Source organism: Thalassophryne amazonica, chromosome 23 (assembly GCF_902500255.1).
Source record: "Thalassophryne amazonica chromosome 23, fThaAma1.1, whole genome shotgun sequence".
Lineage (NCBI taxonomy): Eukaryota > Metazoa > Chordata > Actinopteri > Batrachoidiformes > Batrachoididae > Thalassophryne > Thalassophryne amazonica.
The window spans coordinates 4,201,748-4,221,391 of record NC_047125.1 but is presented as its reverse complement, the minus strand read 5'-3'; the positions used below and the strand labels follow the sequence as shown (position 1 = coordinate 4,221,391).

Here is a 19,644-nt window from a genome sequence, read left to right as displayed (position 1 = left end):
TAGCCCTTAACAAAGAACCCCGGACCCCGTACTCCCGGAGCACTCCCCACAGGGTGCGCCGAGGGACATGGTCGAACGCCTTCTCCAGATCCACAAAACACATGTGGACTGGTTGGGCAAACTCCCAGGAACCCTCGAGCACCTGATGGAGCATGTAGAGCTGGTCCAGTGTGCCGCGACCAGGACGAGAACCACACTGCTCCTCCTGAATCCGAGGTTCGACCATCGGTCAAATTCTCCTCTCCAGTACTCTGGAATAGACCTTACCGGGGAGGCTGAGGAGTGTGATCACCCTATAGTTGGAACACACCCTCCAGTCCCCCTTCTTAAACAGAGGGACCACCACCCCGGTGTGCCAATCCAGAGGCACTGTCCCCGATCGTCACACGATGTTGCAGAGGCGTGTCAGCCAAGACAGCCCCACAACATCCAGAGACTTAAGGTACTCAGGATGGATTTCATCCACCCCAGGAGCCTTGCCACAGAGGAGCTTTCTAACCACCTCGGTGACTTCGGCCTGGGTAATGGATGAGTCCGCCTCTGAGTTCCCAGTCTCTGCTTCCTCTTCGGAAGACGTGACGACGGGATTGAGGAGATCCTCGAAGTACTCCTTCCACCGCCCGACATTTTGATCATTTTGATTATGATCATTTTTTAATAACATTTACATTTACTCTGATGGACTACCCAGCAGTAGGGAATAAGTTTCATTACACTAGAAGTCTTTCAGAAAGCGCTGTAACTAGGTTTAAGGATATGATTCCTTCTTTATGTTCTCTAATGCCATATAACAACACAGTGCAGAGTAGCTACCTAAACTCTGTAAGGGAGATAGAGTATCTCGTCAATAGTTTTACATCCTCATTGAAGACAGCTTTGGATGCTGTAGCTCCTCTGAAAAAGAGAGCTTTAAATCAGAAGTGTCTGACTCCATGGTATAACTCTCAAACTCGTAGCTTAAAGCAGATAACCCGTAAGTTGGAGAGGAAATGGCGTCTCACTAATTTAGAAGATCTTCACTTAGCCTGGAAAAAGAGTCTGTTGCTCTATAAAAAAGCCCTCCGTAAAGCTAGGACATCTTTCTACTCATCACTAATTCAATCAATCAATCAACTTTTTTCTTATATAGCGCCAAATCACAACAAACAGTTGCCCCAAGGCGCTCCATATTGTAAGGCAAGGCCATACAATAATTATGAAAAACCCCAACGGTCAAAACGACCCCCTATGAGCAAGCACTTGGCCACAGTGGGAAGGAAAAACTCCCTTTTAACAGGAAGAAACCTCCAGCAGAACCAGGCTCAGGGAGGGGCAGTCTTCTGCTGAGACTGGTTGGGGCTGAGGGAAAGAACCAGGAAAAAGACATGCCGAAAAGGGGGGCAGAGATCGATCACTAATGATTAAATGCAGAGTGATGCATACGGAGCAAAAAGAGAAAGAAACAGTGCATCATGGGAACCCCCCCACAGTCTACGTCTAAAGCAACATAACCAAGGGATGGTCCAGGGTCACCCGATCCAGCCCTAACTATAAGCCTTAGCGAAAAGGAAAGTTTTAAGCCTAATCTTAAAAGTAGAGAGGGTATCTGTCTCCCTGATCTGAATTGGGAGCTGGTTCCACAGGAGAGGAGCCTGAAAGCTGAAGGCTCTGCCTCCCATTCTACTCTTACAAACCCTAGGAACTACAAGTTCCTAGGGTTTGCGAGGCAAGTTTTTCTGTTCTTTTTTTAGGTGCACACATACCGTAAGACAACAGGTGAATGTGGGGCTGCCTGAGTTTCAGCTGTATATATTTACATTTTATTTTATACTGTCTTATCTTCACTGAGTATTTCTTCTGTGAACACATTTAATTTGGGCTTTTTGTGCGTGTCGTGGCTTACGGCTTGCACTACACGCATTTTATTATTTTTTATCTGACTCACCTGCCATCAACTGCACCTTCAAAGTGCATGTCCTGGTGAACATTTTATCTACTACGATAAGCAACAGGTTGGTCATTGTTGTGTCCCAAGGTCCTTGAAATGGAGCAATGCCTCCATCAGGGGGACATTTACCATTAATGGAAGTACAATAGAAGAAGTATAATTGAAGAAAATAAGAACAACCCCAGGTTTCTTTTCAGCACTGTAGCCAGGCTGACAAAGAGTCAGAGCTCTATTGAGCTGAGTATTACATTAACTTTAACTAGTAATGAGTTCATGACTTTCTTTGCTAACAAAATTTTAACTATTAGAGAAAAAATTACTCATAACCATCCCAAAGACGTATCGTTATCTTTGGCTGCTTTCAGTGATGCCGGTATTTGGTTAGACTCTTTCTCTCTGATTGTTCTGTCTGAGTTATTTTCATTAGTTACTTCATCCAAACCATCAACATGTTTATTAGACCCCATTCCTACCAGGCTGCTCAAGGAAGCCCTACCATTATTTAATGCTTCGATCTTAAATATGATCAATCTATCTTTGTTAGTTGGCTATGTACCACAGGCTTTTAAGGTGGCAGTAATTAAACCATTACTTAAAAAGCCATCACTTGACCCAGCTATCTTAGCTAATTATAGGCCAATCTCCAACCTTCCTTTTCTCTCAAAAATTCTTGAAAGGGTAGTTGTAAAACAGCTAACTGATCATCTGCAGAGGAATGGTCTATTTGAAGAGTTTCAGTCAGGTTTTAGAATTCATCATAGTACAGAAACAGCATTAGTGAAGGTTACAAATGATCTTCTTATGGCCTCGGACAGTGGACTCATCTCTGTGCTTGTTCTGTTAGACCTCAGTGCTGCTTTTGATACTGTTGACCATAAAATTTGATTACAGAGATTAGAGCATGCCATAGGTATTAAAGGCACTGCGCTGCGGTGGTTTGAATCATATTTGTCTAATAGATTACAATTTGTTCATGTAAATGGGGAATCTTCTTCACAGACTAAAGTTAATTATGGAGTTCCACAAGGTTCTGTGCTAGGACCAATTTTATTCACTTTATATATGCTTCCCTTAGGCAGTATTATTAGACGGTATTGCTTAAATTTTCATTGTTACGCAGATGATACCCAGCTTTATCTATCCATGAAGCCAGAGGACACACACCAATTAGCTAAACTGCAGGATTGTCTTACAGACATAAAGACATGGATGACCTCTAATTTCCTGCTTTTAAACTCAGATAAAACTGAAGTTATTGTACTTGGCCCCACAAATCTTAGAAACATGGTGTCTAACCAGATCCTTACTCTGGATGGCATTACCCTGACCTCTAGTAATACTGTGAGAAATCTTGGAGTCATTTTTGATCAGGATATGTCATTCAAAGCGCATATTAAACAAATATGTAGGACTGCTTTTTTGCATTTACGCAATATCTCTAAAATCAGAAAGGTCTTGTCTCAGAGTGATGCTGAAAAACTAATTCATGCATTTATTTCCTCTAGGCTGGACTATTGTAATTCATTATTATCAGGTTGTCCTAAAAGTTCCATAAAAAGCCTTCAGTTAATTCAAAATGCTGCAGCTAGAGTGCTGACGGGGACTAGAAGGAGAGAGCATATCTCACCCATATTGGCCTCTCTTCATTGGCTTCCTGTTAATTCTAGAATAGAATTTAAAATTCTTCTTCTTACTTATAAGGTTTTGAATAATCAGGTCCCATCTTATCTTAGGGACCTCGTAGTACTATATCACCCCAATAGAGCGCTTCGCTCTCAGACTGCAGGCTTACTTGTAGTTCCTAGGGTTTGTAAGAGTAGAATGGGAGGCAGAGCCTTCAGCTTTCAGGCTCCTCTCCTGTGGAACCAGCTCCCAATTCAGATCAGGGAGACAGACACCCTCTCTACTTTTAAGATTAGGCTTAAAACTTTCCTTTTTGCTAAAGCTTATAGTTAGGGCTGGATCAGGTGACCCTGAACCATCCCTTAGTTATGCTGCTATAGACGTAGACTGCTGGGGGGTTCCCATGATGCACTGTTTCTTTCTCTTTTTGCTCTGTATGCACCACTCTGCATTTAATCATTAGTGATCGATCTCTGCTCCCCTCCACAGCATGTCTTTTTCCTGGTTCTCTCCCTCAGCCCCAACCAGTCCCAGCAGAAGACTGCCCCTCCCTGAGCCTGGTTCTGCTGGAGGTTTCTTCCTGTTAAAAGGGAGTTTTTCCTTCCCACTGTAGCCAAGTGCTTGCTCACAGGGGGTCGTTTTGACCGTTGGGGTTTTACATCATTATTGTATGGCCTTGCCTTACAATATAAAGCGCCTTGGGGCAACTGTTTGTTGTGATTTGGCGCTATATAAAAAAAAAATTGATTGATTGATTGATATACCAACATATACCAACACAGTGCAGAGTAGCTACCTAAACTCTGTAAGTGAGATATAGTATCAATCAATCAATCAGTTTTATTTATATAGCGCCAAATCACAACAAACAGTTGCCCCAAGTCGCTTTATATTGTAAGGCAAGGCCATACAATAATGATGTAAAACCCCAACGGTCAAAACGACCCCCTGTGAGCAAGCACTTGGCGACAGTGGGAAGGAAAAACTCCCTTTTAAAGGATTTTAGTCTCTGCTGGAAACATGGCAGGGTGGGCAGCAGGTATCACTTGTCTCACAGCAAGAAGGTCTTAGGTTCAATTCCCACCAAAGTCCAGGTCCAGTCTGTGTGGAGTTTCCATGTTGTCTCCATGTCTGTGAGTTTATTCCTGACTTTAAAAACAGGTTGGTTATCTTCAGGCTCCTCCCACTGCCCTTGAACAAGGTAGTGTGTGTTAACCCACCCTGAGCCTGAATACCAAGTATGTCGTCAGTTAATAGATACGACCCAACCACTACTGCAGTACTAACTAGAAGTAATCGAGTAGTTTTTCATCTTTCTTTATTTTTCACGTCTTCAAAGACGCCATAAATCCAGAGAAAGACAAGAAGACGGTGCAGAGAGTCAGCAGGCTCCAAATGAAACATTTCAACAAACAGAAGAAGAAATAAAGCCGTGAAAAATACTTCAGACAGACACAATGAAAATCAGCATCAAGCTGTCCTCAGAACACAAAGAATCCTGACAGAAACACATACAGACAAAGACAGAAGTGCTGAGAAAACAGCAGCTAAATCAGCTTCTTCTCAAACTTTGTGCTGTTGCTCCGTAGTTTGGCGCCCCGACATCATGTAGAAAACTGTGCTGGACTGTTTGAGGTTGAGGAGATCTGCAGAGTTGAGAATGAAGCTGAGAATTAGTTCTAAAGTAAGACAGAAAATATTCAGGAAGGTTCCTGCTGATTGAAGATATCTCAGAAATACAAAGACAGCTTTGAAAAATATTGAAGTCATCAACAGTGAGGACTTGTAGTTTGTCAAGTAAAGGACGAGATGCAGTGTCCGATTCAGATCGGGCTGCGACCCAACAAAGCCTTTGTGAAGGAGCAGAAGTTTGTCCAAACTACATGTAAACATGAAAGATCAGGATGAATGAAAGTGTCGTAAAGAGTGAGGACACTTTTGGACACCAGATGACTGACCCTCATTATCCACATTGATTGATTGATTGATTGGCTGTTCCCCACGTCACTCCAGACAGCTCACTCCACTCAGTTTGAATTTGACTCTCCAGATATCTCAAAATAAGAATTTTTCTTTAAACATTCAGCGATAATTTATTTAATTTAATCCATGTGGTCCAGGCTACTAAGCTAACATTAGCCTCTTTATCAGGACCCTGGAATCTGAATGAGACAGAATCAAGGTTGTATCATCTGCAAACATCAACAAGAAATAATGGACTCTGTATGATGGACACAAAAAAGGACGGGGTCACCTGGCCAGGTTGTCCAGGTGTTGGTGTTGTTGTTGTGGGGTTTCCCAGGTGAAGCAGAGGGCTGCCTCAGTGTGATGTCATATGGCGGAGAGGAATCTGACTGCCGTTTGTGACCTTCAGAGGATCCAGCCTTCTTGGAGACTCTGAGTGGGATACTGGAAAAGGTTCCTGCTGGAGACTCCTCAGTTCTACTTGGGGACGTCAGTGCTCATGTGGATGACGAAGAAGAAATTCATGACGCCGTTTGTCATGGATCCCCTGTGCTCCCAGCTTTTAAACATTTGGATTCGTCTGTCAGTCACAGAATAAACACACACAGAACACCATGAGCTCCAAACTGATGGATCCTGACACAGATTTGGAATCATTTGGTCATGAACACAGACACAGCTGTTCCACATCGGGGTCTGAACTCAGCTCAAGGCACACACGACCTGTCAATGTGACCCCACCCTTAATTATTCAGAATGTTTTCATGTGAAATCTTTCAAACTGAAGAAGAATCTCCCCCAGAGGAAACTATCTGTAGAGACCAAAACCATTTTAGTACCAGGCTGTAAATATGTTTATGTTGGACATTTTAACATGGACTTCTATGGAAAGATACTCCTTTTTGGAGCTGATGTCATGCGGCCATTTAAGGAACTGCAAGACTTTCCACTTCAGGTTTTCTTCATTTCAGACAGGTGGAGGTTGAGGCTTGGTTCTTGGGCATTTCGATGCATGGTGCCCCCTAGTGGTTACACTGTGTTGAGCAGTTGTTTAGGACACGTTAAATGCGTGGGATTAATTTAAGATGATCTGATCTTATTTCTCAGCACATGAGGAGTTGGAATCTTCGTTCACTTCATGATTCCATTCAGTTACCATCCAGAGGGCCGTGGTTCAATTATCAATCAGTTATCAATACATTTTGATTGATCTTTTTTCTTACTGTGTGGCTGCTTGGTACTTTTCCAAGTAGAGTTTTGTACGGCTCCGCAGTGAATTGATCCCCAGTAACAGATCAGGAGTATTGGCTCCTGTGTGTCATTCAGGAGTTCTAAACCCGGGGGGTCCTGGGGTTAGTTCCTCTGTGAAAACTGCCTGTGTGGCTTCAGACTGACTCGTGTTTGGAAAACTACAACTCCAACAACAAAAGGTCACAGTCACATCTGCAGCTTCTTCCCATCTTTATGTGCACTTCATTGCGATGCAAGTGCATGCTGGCTGTGCTGCGCTCATGCACTTGTGATTTGTGTCAGAATAAAATAATAACAACCAAGCTTTGTTGCATGGCTGATTTGCTGCAAAAATGGTGACTCCAGGCCTCTGTTCTCTTTTTGTTTCCTTTTTGTTGAACTTTGAGAGGTCGCATGTTCAAATGGAAATAGTGGTGATCAGCCATGATCCTCAGGAATCTTGGCACTTTATGAAACAACAGAATGAGTCTGCTTTCAGTGGAGCCTTTAACGTGCTGACACACTGTGAAGATAAAAGCAGAGATTTTGCTGAGTGCAAACAAACACAAAGTCACACAGTTCTTCTGGGTGCGTTTTTAGATTCTGAAGTCCAAACTGTCCACATGCAGTCAGAACATGTTGTTCGGTGCTTCTTGTCCTGTGGTGTGTCACGTTTATCACAGTCTTGTATCATCATCAAGCTGCGCACAGTCTCTTCCCAGGTTTTGGAGCAGACCAGGTGAAGTGAAGGCTGATGGCAAATGTTCTGAAATCAAAAGTATATTACGGCTTTAAGAAGGACCTGAGTAAAAGTAGAAACAGGTTTCCATCAGGAAGGTGAAAAGTTTAACGGTAGCCAGCAGCTGAATTCCAACCCCACAACCAACATTTATAAAATAGATGATTGATATTTGAGGATCAATTTCACAGCACATGACTGTAAACATCGAAATCCACTGAAGAATCATGTTGGACTGAATAAAACACTTTGTGTCCAAAGCTGGTTTCTGGATCCTGTCTGAGGTGCAGAACGATCTGAACCTTTGCATGACAACACAAATCTGTTTCTTGTTGATTTTTGTCTTCAGGCTGAGTTTGTGTGATCTGTCAGAGAGAAGCTGTGAAGTTCTGAGCTCAGTTCTCAGCTCTCAGTCCTCCAGTCTGAGAGAACTGGACCTGAGTAACAACGATCTGCAGGATTCAGGAGTGAAGCTGCTGTCTGCTGGACTGGAGAGTCCACACTGTCACCTGGAGACTCTCAGGTCAGGACTCATCCATGTGTGCAGCAGCTCCATAAATCAGAGTGAAGCTTCAGCTTTGCTCCCTGTCATGTTGTGTGAGTGTTGATGGATCTCAGTGTTTGAACCACAGTCATGAGCTCATCCTGCAGCAGACATCAGTGTGTCCGTGCTGCTGCAAAGTAGGGACGTCCTGACACTGTCCTCACATTGTGTCTGCTGGTTTGTGTGTCTGCAGGCTGTCAGGCTGTCTGATCACACATGAAGGTTATGCTTCTCTGGCCTCAGCTTTGACCTCCAACCCCTCCCATCTCAGAGAGCTGGACCTGAGCTACAACCATCCAGGAGACTCAGTCAGGCTGCTGGATCCACTCTGGACTCTGGACTCTCTCAGGTATGGACTGGGTCTGGTGGAGGAGCTCCGTGTGGTTCCTGTGGACCTGACCTCAAACACCTCACACTGACTAACAGCGACTCAGCAAACTCTCTGTGCCGACTCATTGTTCCTGTCTGACATGAACACGTGACAGAGATCCAGCTGATGGTCAGCTGACCTCTAACATACGTGTGTATATGTTCTGCTCACGTGTTTGAGGAAATCATTTGTTAGTCGTTCACACATTCTGGTGCAAAGACAAACAATAACAGTCATCGATCATTTTCAGTGTCAGTCTGTTCAGAGTCACATGTTTCAAAGAGGAACGGAGACAAAAAGCTTCATTTCTCTGAAGCAGGAGTCATCAACCTGCTCCTGGAGATCACCTGCTGCCTGCATGTTCTCCCTGTGGACCTTCTGCAGCCACAGCTGATGAGTCCAGTCCAGGGCCGGCCCAAGCCTTTATGGGGTCTTAAGCAGAATTTCATTTGGGGGCCTCCCTACCATCACCTCAGCACCAGATGCCTCATTATTCCATAGGCTACACTGTTATGTGTGTAACGTACCCACAATCATTAGCATTATTTGTAATTATCTTACATCATACAGGTGTCATTCTTGTTTTTAACCTTAAAGGGGTAGCAAACTCATAAATATGTTTTAATTAACTCCTACATACAGAGTGAGATCTGCTGCTTTGGCATAAACAGCTTGGAATGCCCCCTCTGATCTCTTCTCTTTGACAAAAGCAAGAAGAGACTCAATTTGTTTCTTGCAGTACAGCACATCCATAGCTCTCTGCTGGACAATGTCAAACACCACATCAGTCTCAGAGAAGATTTGTTCATATGTGTACAACATGAACACAAACTCAAAATCCTCCAGTTTCATCAGAAGGCCTTTGGCACAGTCTAATGTGTCATCATCCATGGACTTATCTGCAATGATCATCTCAAAAGTTTGCAGGAGGGCACCATCGAGTAGGAGCATTTCTGGGCAACCTTGAGCAGCCTGCAGACTCAAGAAAAGACATCCTCTTTGTGGATTTTGAGAAAAATGTGGCAAACCCAGAGAGTGAAGCAAAAAATATTCTGCACTCAGATAAGCATTTAGCCTGAGACAGAATCAGATTCAGTCTGTGTGCAGAGCAATGCACAAACATTGCACTGGGGGCCAGTGTTGCCAGATGTATGATAATTATTAATTATTTGTACAATAGTTTTGCCCTCTGTACGATGTATGATCAATAATGGAAAGAAATCCAAAATGTACGATAATTTCAGTTGGTTGCCCAAACATGCATCTCTCTTTGACACACAAGAATCATTTTGCAGGCGTTGCACTCAGGCGGCATCAAAGACACACCACACACAGGGCTGCTGCTCAACCGGGACAAAGTCATTTGAAAGCACACCCCCTCTCCATACAAAGTAATGAGACAACTGACCTGTAATGTAGACTGTTTTGGCTGCACATGCGCACATACGTAGCTTAGCCCACCCCTGTCACCATTGGAAATAAAAACAAAAAAAAACAAAAAACGGTAAAATAACTACGTTGTATATGTTTTGTTTGTGTATGATCATTTCTCCCAAAATATGATAATTTTGAGGTTTTGGTACGATAGTTGCATATTTCCTATCTGGCAACACTGCTGGGGGCTATTGCTTTAACTTTGGCCTGCAAACCATTGAGAGCTGAGCTACTTTTCCCCACCTTTTGCACCAAATTAATCTGAGGAGTTGATCTGTTTAACTCTAAGTTTTTCTTCGTAAGGAAGACTATCAAATGGCTTCACCAAAATCTGGTCCACAACATTCAAATTGTCTGCCATTATGTGCAGCTTGCTACCTAGCTAGCTCGCTAGCTGGGACTGGCTCGAGGCTAGTGTGAAGTTTGTCCGCCTGTGAGTGCTTTGTGACGGTGGAGGAGCTCAGCAGCACCCGCTGCTCGGTAGGGACAGAAACTGCGATAGAAGTCAGAAACAGTGATAGAAGTCAGTCTCCAAACACAAGCAGCTACAAAAAAAAACCCCACCAGAAATAGAAGCTCAATTTGTCGCTAGTCGTTTTTAACAAAGAAAATGCCGCTAAGAGGATTAGGAAAGTCTCCGGTTCAACTCAGAACAGAATGATAATTAAAAAATGCTCCCACGGATGTTTACACCAAAAGATCGCTGATTCGCTCATTTCGCTGTCAATCAAAAAGGGATTCAGCCTCAGACAGATCATCCAATCATCATGCAGAGGCTGAGCGTCCAGGCCAACCGAGGCCGGCCCACTGCCCCAGAGACCCCCAGAGACGCTGAGCGTCCGATGGGCGGGACAAAGCCCAGCATTTATCCAATGACTCGTCTCGTTTCTCTGCATGCTTTGTGTCGCTATTGAAGTCTGTGGACACTCAGCATCCACACTGTTTAAAGCACTGTGAAGCTGCAGGTTTGAGTGAGAGGAAAGCCGCGTCGTTACCAGTGATAAGAAGCTGATTCTGAACAAAAGTTGAGTGCGTTGTAGCGCATATTTAGTCAATGACATGTACACACAACAGTATATATTTAATCACTTACTTTTTGACATTTTAGGGGAAGCTGAGCTTCCCAGGCAGTCTTAGAGCAATCGCCTCTGACTTTAAGACACCTAAAGCACTTTATACTAAACGAACGGAGCATTTCGCAAATTATGACAACAAAAATTGTAATATTGGACATGCAAACCTACCTTTGTCTTGTTTTTTCTTGTCTTCCAACTTTTTCTTTTCTCCGCTCCAGAGGGATAATTTCTTTTCCGAGACATGACTTGCACTCACTTCATTCCTCACGATTAGTCATCGACCACCTGACCCAAGCGGTGCATCTAAATTTGCCCAACGGTGGCAGCAGCCAATAGGAGGCATCAATTAACCTAGGATTGGTATTTTGTCAAAATGAATTTTATTTTATTGTAACCTCTTCTGCACATGTCTTTTATTTAACACAGGGACTTTGCAGGGGATTCTTGTAAATAAATTAGCTTCACACAGGCGTCGTCTAACTGTCACAGCACTGTTGACCATAAAATTTTATTACAGAGATTAGAGCATGCCATAGGTATTAAAGGCACTGCGCTGCGGTGGTTTGAATCATATTTGTCTAATAGATTACAATTTGTTCATGTAAATGGGGAATCTTCTTCACAGACTAAAGTTAATTATGGAGTTCCACAAGGTTCTGTGCTAGGACCAATTTTATTCACTTTATACATGCTTCCCTTAGGCAGTATTATTAGACGGTATTGCTTAAATTTTCATTGTTACGCAGATGATACCCAGCTTTATCTATCCATGAAGCCAGAGGACACACACCAATTAGCTAAACTGCAGGATTGTCTTACAGACATAAAGACATGGATGACCTCTAATTTCCTGCTTTTAAACTAAGATAAAACTGAAGTTATTGTACTTGGCCCCACAAATCTTAGAAACATGGTGTCTAACCAGATCCTTACTCTGGATGGCATTACCCTGACCTCTAGTAATACTGTGAGAAATCTTGGAGTCATTTTTGATCAGGATATGTCATTCAAAGCGCATATTAAACAAATATGTAGGACTGCTTTTTTGCATTTACGCAATATCTCTAAAATCAGAAAGGTCTTGTCTCAGAGTGATGCTGAAAAACTAATTCATGCATTTATTTCCTCTAGGCTGGACTATTGTAATTCATTATTATCAGGTTATCCTAAAAGTTCCCTAAAAAGCCTTCAGTTAATTCAAAATGCTGCAGCTAGAGTACTGACGGGGACTAGAAGGAGAGAGCATATCTCACCCATATTGGCCTCTCTTCATTGGCTTCCTGTTAATTCTAGAATAGAATTTAAAATTCTTCTTCTTACTTATAAGGTTTTGAATAATCAGGTCCCATCTTATCTTAGGGACCTCGTAGTACCATATCACCCCAATAGAGCGCTTCGCTCTCAGACTGCAGGCTTACTTGTAGTTCCTAGGGTTTGTAAGAGTAGAATGGGAGGCAGAGCCTTCAGCTTTCAGGCTCCTCTCCTGTGGAACCAGCTCCCAATTCAGATCAGGGAGACAGACACCCTCTCTACTTTTAAGATTAGGCTTAAAACTTTCCTTTTTGCTAAAGCTTATAGTTAGGGCTGGATCAGGTGACCCTGAACCATCCCTTAGTTATGCTGCTATAGACGTAGACTGCTGGGGGGTTCCCATGATGCACTGTTTCTTTCTCTTTTTGCTCTGTATGCACCACTCTGCATTTAATCATTAGTGGATCGATCTCTGCTCCCCTCCACAGCATGTCTTTTTCCTGGTTCTCTCCCTCAGCCCCAACCAGTCCCAGCAGAAGACTGCCCCTCCCTGAGCCTGGTTCTGCTGGAGGTTTCTTCCTGTTAAAAGGGAGTTTTTCCTTCCCACTGTAGCCAAGTGCTTGCTCACAGGGGGTCGTTTTGACCGTTGGGGTTTTACATAATTATTGTATGGCCTTGCCTTACAATATAAAGCGCCTTGGGGCAACTGTTTGTTGTGATTTGGCGCTATATAAAAAAATTGATTGATTGATTGATTGATTGACTTACAGGTAACTCCAGACTGTCTTTGATCATCCTGGAGCTGATCAATGGGTGAGCCTTTGCCATTCTGGTTATTCTTCTATCCATTTTGATGGTTGTTTTCCGTTTTCTTCCACGCGTCTCTGTTTATTTTTTTATTTTTTGTCCATTTTAAAGCATTGGAGATCATTGTAGATGAACAGCCTATAATGTTTTGCACCTGCGTATAAGTTTTCCCCTCTCCATTCAACTTTTTAATCAAACTACGCTGTTCTTCTGAACAATGTCTTGAACGTCCCATTTTCCTCAGGCTTTCAAAGAGAAAAGCATGTTCAACAGGTGCTGGCTTCATCCTTAAATAGGGGACACCTGATTCACACCTGTTTGTTCCACAAAATTGACAAACTCACTGACTGAATGCCACACTACTATTATTGTAAACACCCCCTTTTCTACTTTTTTTTTTTTACTAATAGCCCAATTTCATAGCCTTAAGAGTGTGCATATCATGAATGCTTGGTCTTGTTGGATTTGTGAGAGTCTGCTGAATCTACTGGTACCTTGTTTCCCATGTAACAATAAGAAATATACTTAAAACCTGGATTAATCTTTTTAGTCACATAGCACCAGAGGTGTCAAGTAACGAAGTACAAATACTTCGTTACTGTACTTAAGTACACTTTTTAGGTATCTATACTTTACTCCTTTACTTATTTGTCTGCCTACTTCTGACTTCTACTCATTACATTTTCACACAAGTATCTGTACTTTCTATTCCTTACATTTTTTAAAACAAACAGCCTCGTTACTCTTGGCTTCAGTTTAATGTTTATATATACTCGTATATATTTCACGTCATGTGCGCCTGTAATCAACATGCTTTGAACCGTGAACCAATCCAAGCAGTGGTTCGCAGATTGAAGCAATGCTTCGGCCTATTGCTTCGTTTATTCTTTCTTTCTTTCGCTTAATTTTCCCCCGCTAAAACCCTAAAGAGCATACATCTGTGAGTATTATTTACCTTTTCTATGTTAAACCGACCTGTTATGGTCTTCTGAAACAGTTGATAGATGTATTTTATAACTTAAAAACGGGAGCGACGCTAACGCGTTAGCATGTCTATGGGATTTTCAATGTTAAAAGTTAGCATTAAGCAATTGCAGCTGTCATAACGTTCGGGTGCATTTGTTTTCAAATTGTAATATTTCTTAAATTTATTTTTGTTTATATATTAATAATCTAATGATTATTATATAAAATTTTAGAGAAAGAGGCAAAAAGAACCTGAATAGAAACACAACAGAAAATATAAAAGCAACTAACATTGAACATACGTAAATAAATACATACATACATAAATAAGTGTTTCCTGTGAACACCTAGTGACTATTATACCTCCACTTCATCCCTGTCTTATTTAATGACAATTTGTTTCGGTCAAACCATATTTTCAATGTGTTAATTTCTTCAGTGAGTTCCTCCAGAACTTTCTGCCAAAATAGAAAACTGTTGCATCCTAGTAAGAGCAGAATACTACTGGAATGAATTTGAATAAGTTGTTTTTTTTTGTTTTTTTTTTCACTAAATGGATGCTGCTCTCACTGCAGTTTATTGTCTGGAATAGTCCCAGATTGCATTTCAGAGCTTCTAGAATTGAAACATTTTCGTGCAGGTGGTGTTTGGGGGTAATTTTGGGTTTTGGGTCTTGGGCCACATGTAGAACGAATCAGTTTTTAAATTAAGCTTTCAATTCATATAGTGGCATCTACCTTTTTTTTTTTTTCTTTTTTTTTTTTTTTTTTTTTTTTTTTTAAAGGTTACTTTATACTTTTATACTTTAAGTAGGTTTTGGAGCACATACTTTTTCACTTTTACTTGAGTAAAGAGGTCAAGCTGATACTTCAACTTTTACCAGAGTGTTTTTAAACTGCAGTATCTGTACTTCTACTTAAGTAACAAATGTGTGTACTTTTGACACCACTGCATAGCACTACTATTATTCTGAACACTACTGTATATCTGCCGTTAACCGCTGATATCTGCAACTGACGGGGATTTGCGGCTTGACAACGGACTGGGACAGTGTGTAAAACAGATATATATCGTGCCTATCACGTCCACATCACAAACTAAAATATGTTGTAGCTACTGCATACAGATTGGCCATGAATAAAGCGTTTTTATTACATCTGCTTTGCAGCTGATTTGCGAACAATCTGTGAATGCATAACAAACACGTCACGTACACCCAAAGTACTATATCAATCAATCAATCAACTTTTTTTTTATATAGCGCCAAATCACAACAAACAGTTGCCCCAAGGCGCTTTATATTGTAAGGCAAGGCCATACAATAATTATGAAAAAACCCCAACGGTCAAAACGACCCCCCTGTGAGCAAGCACTTGGCTACAGTGGGAAGGAAAAACTCCCTTTTAACAGGAAGAAACCTCCAGCAGAACCAGGCTCAGGGAGGGGCAGTCTTCTGCTGAGACTGGTTGGGGCTGAGGGAAAGAACCAGGAAAAAGACATGCTGTGGAAGGGGGCAGAGATCGATCACTAATGATTAAATGCGGAGTGATGCATACAGAGCAAAAAGAGAAAGAAACAGTGCATCATGGGAACCCCCCCACAGTCTACGTCTAAAGCAGCATAACCAAGGGATAGTCCAGGGTCACCTGATCCAGCCCTAACTATAAGCCTTAGCGAAAAGGAAAGTTTTAAGCCTAATCTTAAAAGTAGAGAGGGTATCTGTCTCCCTGATCTGAATTGGGAGCTGGTTCCACAGGAGAGGAGCCTGAAAGCTGAAGGCTCTGCCTCCCATTCTACTCTTACAAACCCTAGGAACTACAAGTAAGCCTGCAGTCTGAGAGCGAAGCGCTCTAATGGGGTAATATGGTACTACGAGGTCCCTAAGATAAGATGGGACCTGATTATTCAAAACCTTATAAGTAAGAAGAAGAATTTTAAATTCTATTCTAGAATTAACAGGAAGCCAATGAAGAGAGGCCAACACGGGTGAGATATGCTCTCTCCTGCTAGTCCCCGTCAGTACTCTAGCTGCAGCATTTTGAATTAACTGAAGGCTTTTTAGGGAACTTTTAGGACAACCTGATAATAATGAATTACAATAGTCCAGCCTAGAGGAAATAAATGCATGAATTAGTTTTTCAGCATCACTCTGAGACAAGACCTTTCTGATATTAGAGATATTGCGTAAATGCAAAAAGGCAGTCCTACATATTTGTTTAATATGCGCTTTGAATGACATATCCTGATCAAAAATGACTCCAAGATTTCTCACAGTATTACTAGAGGTCAGGGAAATGCCATCCAGAGTAAAGATCTGGTTAGAGACCATGCTTCTAAGATTTGTGGGGCCAAGTACAATAACTTCAGTTTTATCTGAGTTTAAAAGCAGGAAATTAGAGGTCATCCATGTCTTTATGTCTGTAAGACAATCCTGCAGTTTAGCTAATTGGTGTGTGTCCTCTGGTTTCATGGATAGATAAAGCTGGGTATCATCTGCGTAACAATGAAAATTTAAGCAATACCGTCTAATAATACTGCCTAAGGGAAGCATGTATAAAGTGAATAAAATTGGTCCTAGCACAGAACCTTGTGGAACTCCATAATTAACTTTAGTCTGTGAAGAAGATTACCCATTTACATGAACAAACTGTAATCTATTAGACAAATATGATTCAAACCACCGCAGCGCAGTGCCCTTAATACCTATGACATGCTCTAATCTCTGTAATAAAATTTTATGGTCAACAGTATCAAAAGCAGCACTGAGGTCCAACAGAACAAGCACAGAGATAAGTCCACTGTCCGAAGCCATAAGAAGATCATTTGTAACCTTCACTAATGCTGTTTCTGTACTATGATGAATTCTAAAACCTGACTGAACCTCTTCAAATAGACCATTCCTCTGCAGGTGATCAGTTAGCTGTTTTACAACTACCCTCGCAAGAATCTTTGAGAGAAAAGGAAGGTTGGAGATTGGCCTATAATTAGCTAAGATAGCTGGGTCAAGTGATGGCTTTTTAAGTAATGGTTTAATTACTGCCACCTTAAAAGCCTGTGGTACATAGCCAACTAACAAAGATAAGTTGATCATATTTAAGATTGAAGCATTAAATAATGTTAGGACTTCCTTGAGCAGCCTGGCAGGAATGGGGTCTAATAAACATGTTGATGGTTTGGATGAAGTAACTAATGAAAATAACTCAGACAGAACAATCGGAGAGAAAGAGTCTAACCAAATACCGGCATCACTGAAAGCAGCCAAAGATAACGATACATCTTTGGGATGATTATGAGTAATTTTTTCTCTAATAGTCAAAATTTTGTTAGCAAAGAAAGTCATGAAGTCATTACTAGTTAAAGTTAATGGAATACTCAGCTCAATAGAGCTCTGACTCTTTGTCAGCCTGGCTACAGTGCTGAAAAGAAACCTGGGGTTGTTCTTATTTTCTTCAATTAGTGATGAGTAGAAAGATGTCCTAGCTTTACGGAGGGCTTTTTTTATAGAGCAACAAACTCTTTTTCCAGGCTAAGTGAAGATCTTCTAAATTAGTGAGACGCCATTTCCTCTCCAATTTACGGGTTATCTGCTTTAAGCTACGAGTTTGTGAGTTATACCACGGAGTCAGACACTTCTGATTTAAAGCTCTCTTTTTCAGAGGAGCTACAGCATCCAAAGTTGTCTTCAATGAGGATGTAAAACCATTGACGAGATACTCTAACTCCCTTACAGAGTTTAGGTAGCTACTCTGCTCTGTGTTGGTATATGACATTAGAGAACATAAAGAAGGAATCATATCCTTAAACCTAGTTACAGCGCTTTCTGAAAGACTTCTAGTGTAATGAAACTTATTCCCCACTGCTGGGTAGTCCATCAGGGTAAATGTAAATGTTATTAAAAAATGATCAGACAGAAGGGAGTTTTCAGGGAATACTGTTAAGTCTTCTATTTCCATACCATAAGTCAAAACAAGATCTAAGATATGATTAAAGTGGTGGGTGGACTCATTTACTTTTTGAGCAAAGCCAATAGAGTCTAATAATAGCTTAAATGCAGTGTTGAGGCTGTCATTCTCAGCATCTGTGTGGATGTTAAAATCGCCCACTATAAGTATCTTATCTGAGCTAAGCACTAAGTCAGACAGAAGGTCTGAAAATTCACAGAGAAACTCACGGTAACGACCAGGTGGACGAAAGATAATAACAAATAAAACTGGTTTTTGGGACTTCCAATTTGGATGGAAAAGACTAAGAGACTTTCAAATGAATTAAAGCTCTGTCTAGGTTTTTGATTAATTAATAAGCTGGAATGGAAGATTGCTGCTAATCCTCCGCCCCGGCCCGTACTACGAGCATTCTGACAGTTAGTGTGACTCGGGGGTGTTGACTCATTTAAACTAACATATTCATCCTGCTGTAACCAGGTTTCTGTTAGGCAGAATAAATCTATACGTTGATCAATTATTATATCATTTACCAACAGGGACTTAGAAGAGAGAGACCTAATGTTTAATAGACCACATTTAACTGTTTTAATCTGTGGTGCAGTTGAAGGTGCTATATTATTTTTTCTTTTTGAATTTTTTTGCTTTAATAGATTTTTGCTGGTTATTGGTGGTCTGGGAGCAGGCACCGTCTCTACGGGGATGGGGTAATAAGGGGATGGCAGAAAGCGACATACCTGCCAGTCAGTGCCGGTCCGGCTGTGTAGATCCACAAATATGTAATAGCTGCTGCAATCAGGTCTCCTCCAGGACTTTTATTTAACACCAACAAAAGGAAGAGTTGCTGTTTAGCCACAACTCACACTGAAGTCTGTTTTCTGTGACACTCAAAAAAAAAAAAAAAAAAAAAAAAAAAAAAAACACCGTCTCACACCCCAGTGGCTTCCCCCCTCCCACTCCCCAAACTCATGAACAGTTAACCCTCGCATGACAACATGAACATTAACTCTGTGATCAACTTGTCCAAGTCCAGCAAATGCTCCAGAGGCTGTATTGTTGGTGTGAATAGTGATGCCGACGGCCCGAGTGCGCTTATTTTATGACTGCAATGTAGATGCCGTGCACGTGCAACACGTGCGCGATGCATTCATAATACACCCGTAATACTGCCGTGATAATCTCAGTGTGTCGGATCAGTTTCCTCACTACATGCGTTATATAACCGTGATTGTTCATCATATATTTTTGGTATATATTGTTAATATATCCGTAATTCATACTGGGACATTTGTCATTTTTGGCCATTTTTGTTGCGGACGACAACAAACGCCCGTAATTTGTGTACTCAATTCATGCACAATTAATCCTCTCCCCAGTGGGACAGGGCCCTTGATGATCTTTGAAACATGTAGTTTTAGTTCTGGAGGATTTGCTCCAATATGAGGGGACATGTAAGGCCTGCAGCTGATTGCCTGAACACACCTGACTTAATGAGCAGTGGGTGGAGCCTGTAGAGTCATGTGACCTCCAGCAGCAGGGTTGGTGAGCCCTGATTGGTTAAATCAACTTCAACAGATTTTCACCAGAATCTTCAAACCTGAAAAAGCCAAAAGTTGTTGTTTGCTGCTGATCAGCGCAGTTAGAGGTGATCAATAATCAATGATCCATTTGGAGCGATGAGTGTGTTAGAAGAGAAGAACTAAAGTGTGTGGATGAAATCAATGTTATGTTGGTGTTTTCATGATTAAAGACCATGTGTTGCTTCGCCCCC

At 41.6% G+C, this 19,644-nt stretch overlaps 1 protein-coding gene across 1 annotated transcript in view; it reads right to left on the bottom strand.

Moving 5' to 3' along the window:
* The window catches only part of LOC117504818, a 3,434,143-nt gene that overhangs the window by 1,688,132 nt on the left and 1,726,367 nt on the right, over positions 1-19,644 (bottom strand). The gene's annotated exons all lie outside the window — the stretch shown is intronic.